A 3852-nucleotide genomic window follows, 5' to 3' on the forward strand; every position below is an offset into this window, starting at 1 on the left:
ACACAAAGGGGACGCTGGGAGCCCCGCCCGCCCGCCCGGCCGCCGCCAATGAGGGCGCGCCGCCGGCGCCGTCCGCGACTCACCTTTAGGGGCGGGGCTCCGACCGCGATCGACGAGCGCGGCGACTAATCAGAGGTCGCGACCTCCGCCGCGCGTCGGCAAAAGGCCCGGGGGTTGGCCGGTGACGGACGCGGCGGTGCAGCCAATAGAGTCGCGCTAGTAGCGGCCGGTGATGCTGGGGCGCCTCCTGCGCGCGCCGAGAGAAGGGGCGGGGCCGGGCCCGGGCTGCGCCAATGCGTCCAGCCAACGGACGGGAGCCAATGAGCCGCCTCCGGCGCGGCCGCGCGCTTTCTCGCCGGCGGCCCCGCCCCGCGGGCGGAGTGGTCGGCGGGCGGCTCGCGCGGGAGCGTTTGAAACGCTGACCGTTAGGCGGCCGCGCGCCCCCCGCCCTGTCACGGAGGGACGTTTCCACACACACACACCCCCCGGGCGTCCCCCGCACCTCAGACCCGGCGGGCTTCGCTGTTGTTCCCAGCCTGAGGCGCCGCTGCTCCCCTCAGGGCTCGGCCTCGCCAGGCTAAGGGCCGGGAGCAGGGGTTACCGGCGGACCGAAAGCTGGCTCAAGCCCGGTCCGGTAGGACTTTGTTTACCTGCGGGCCCCAGCCTTGCACCTTCGTTTCCTTTTGGGGCAACACGGACAGGCTGTTCCTGACGGGAGGCGGCTGCCCCTCTTCGGGGGTTTTGACCGTTCTGTTTGGTCCGGTTCCTGTCTGCTGCCTCTCAGCGTTGGCCGGCTCTCCTTCCCTCATTTGTGTCCGTTTTCCCTCTCCAACATGCTCCCTCAGGCAGCATCTTCCTCGCTTTTCCTGCTACTGTTTCCTCCGCCGTTTCCCAGTCCTCTTTCCAACCCTGCTGCTGCCTCCTCTTCTCACCCTTAAATCTCTCCCCGGCTCGAAAAGGAGGCATTTTCTTAAAGAAATAATCAGAGCTGTTCAAGGGTGTGCAAGGTCTCTGAAATGACTAATAGTGAGATGCATTTCCTTTGGTTGGTTGGTTTACCTTAACAGTACCTTAAACATTGTCAGCCTGAAGACTGCAGCACTCTTTTCAACACACTGAATTTTTCATCAGAAACAGTATTTTTTATTTTTTTTTCTTATACCCACTAAGGTTTATGTTGGAAATTATCTAGGAGCTAAGAAAAATTTTTGTGGCGAAATTTTCTTTTCCTTGAAGGTGAAAAGGGCAGTTCACTTTTCGCTAGGCACGTTAGCACCTGCACCGCACAGTTTCTGAAACTCAGGTTAACTTAATCCTCCTCACGGGTAATTGACTAATCCATTTCTAAAACCTCCAGTGAAGGCAATTTCACAATCCCTTCAGGTAGCTTCTTCCTTTGTTCATTAATTCCACAATGAGATGAAAGTTTCCCTTTAGACGTTGAGACAATCTTTGAAAAAAATAACCACATAAGCGAATATATTAAAGTGAGCGCAAACCTCAAGAACTCATGAAGCATTAAAGCACCCCCATATAGAGTACGCAAGCCACTCTCCCTCTTTGTTAAGTAAATGTATATGTTAATATACTGTGGGCTTTACTCGGATGATAAGACTTCCTCTTCTGTTTGGGCACCTCTCCGTGTTTGCTCTGTTCCTTCTTTTCTGATGCTTTGCTTTTTCAGGCACTAGATCTTGAAAAGCAGGTCTGTCTTGTCTCATCTATGAATGATAATTCCGTAGATGTTTTCCAAAATTTTTTAGGATACTGTTCCCTACGAAAGGGTCATATTACCTCTACCAGTTAGCACAGGTTGAGAATATTTCTGACCACTGCAGCATTTGTCAGACACTTAAGATCTGCACCTCCAAAGAAAGAGTCTGACTTGCAAAAATCTTCCTTGAAGTCCCCCATGTAATACCTGGTTTATATCCCCGTGCTTGGCTTTCAAAAGCCTATCTGTGCTCTTCTATTCTCCACACCATCCAAGAACATTGCCACCAAAACTCACAGTCACAAGTCACCTTACCATCCTGAGTCACAGATGGGAAGTCCAGATTAGAGTACTGGAAAGCAGAGAGTTTTGGGGACTAGGTTAATAAAAAATGACTATATCAGACCTGGTTTCCAGCAAGATCATATCCTGGATCCCATGTCAGACAGGCTACTGGTCCCTTGCTCTGGGAGAAAAGTGTAAGTCTTCCCTCCAAGACCAACCCTGGGAGCCTTTCTAAAGGTGTATACTGAATATTCTGACACTTCTGATCCGGTGGTTACAGTGTTGTATTAGGCACGGTATCAGGATGTAGTTCCACAGTTGTCTGAATTGATCTGTGCTGGGATTGCTGCCCTCCAGCCGTGTGATCCTGCCTTCTCCCACATGTCAGCCTTGATGCTTGTGCAAACAGACAGCGATCCACTTGAGAACTGCGACAGCCAAAAATAATTTTATCATGAAAAAGGGCTTAGTTTTTAGCTGCCTCAGCTCTCTGAAACAGTTTTTTGCATGATCCCATGAGTGCTGGTGCTGGCACGAGGGAGGAAGCAGAACTGCAACATCCCCCTGATTTAGATCAGCTGCTGTGGAAATGCACCCTTGGAGACTCAAAGATACAAGCGTAACATGGACTGCGCTGGAAGGTTAGTTAACTATAGCCCTAGATGAAGTCCAGGGAGGCTGAATGTTTCAGCACAAAGATTCTTCCTTATTCCTCTTCAGATGGTGTCAACTCCACAGATTAATACTGCTAGTAAAATTCTGGCCTCATTTCTATCAGCGGGCCAAGTTTTCATGCCTTAGTCTCAAAGGCTATGATTATCATTAACCGGTAGGATTAATACTTGCAATATAGTAATCTGATTTTTCTTAGATTGGATTTCTTTTCTGTTATAGCCAAGTCTGTTAAGAATAACTTATTAATAGGACAGGAATATTAAATGTCCATGTTTGATAACCACTTACAGAGAAAGATGTCACATGTTTAGAGCCATTTATCTCAATGCATGAATAGACACAATCTTTTTATCTAGTTTTAGAACAGAGAATATCCCCATAGGGTCACCGAAATATTTGTGGTTTTAAAACAAACAAACATATCCTACTCTATTAAAAAAAAAAAGCTTCTTCCCAGAGGCCGTCTGCAAGCTCCACACAATTACAGGAAATACAAAAATATATTTTGCCTACCACTTACCATAAAAACTGTTTGGCCCTTCCCAAGATAAAATAATGTCTATTCCATGTAGAAAATAACCATGAGAGTTTTATAGACCCTTAATAATTTACAGCAAAAATGAAGACAAATTAAGAGGAGCTAATTATGGCCTCAACAGATAACAAAGAAAAACAAAGCGCTTGTTTACAGCTCACTTTCTCTCCCTGAAAGCAAGACAGACAAGTAGGCCAAGGAAGAGATCAAAGAAAGAAATCACTACTTCTTTCAGCAGGAGGAGATGAGGGTCTTTAAGATGTGAGCAAATCAGTAGTCAAAATCAGTGGCTGACACAACTCAAGTACAGCCCAACTGCTTCCTCTTCATTTGCACTTCTGACTGGGTGACTAATGAAAGGAAAATGCCTTTAAAATATATATACCCATCTCTTGCAGATAGAAATGTCTCCTCTATACTACAGAAAGGCCAAACTCCACTTGACCTGGTGTCCTCCCGTCCACCATCCTTTCCCAACTGCCATGTAAGTGACCTCATGTAGTTCATGTAGTCGCTCAAAATCACATTTTCAGAGTTCAGTCCCCACACTGAAAGGGCCATGTGCACTGCAAACATACATGTGCCCTGACACGTACCACCATGCTATGGAGATGCAGGGTTTCCTAGACAGCTAAACATCAGT

The 3852-nt window shown here is 47.8% G+C and overlaps 1 long non-coding RNA gene across 1 annotated transcript in view; it reads right to left on the minus strand.

Annotated features, from left to right (window-relative positions):
* Nucleotides 1–1171: 1171 nt before the first annotated feature.
* Nucleotides 1172–3852, minus strand: part of LOC142044315 (uncharacterized) — a 23460-nt gene continuing 20779 nt past the window's right edge. Inside the window, exon 3 of the long non-coding RNA XR_012654293.1 lies at nt 1172–1450. This is a non-coding gene — a long non-coding RNA (uncharacterized LOC142044315). The remainder of the gene's footprint in view (nt 1451–3852) is intronic.

Source organism: Buteo buteo, chromosome 24, assembly GCF_964188355.1.
Source record: "Buteo buteo chromosome 24, bButBut1.hap1.1, whole genome shotgun sequence".
NCBI classification, from domain to species: Eukaryota; Metazoa; Chordata; class Aves; order Accipitriformes; family Accipitridae; genus Buteo; species Buteo buteo.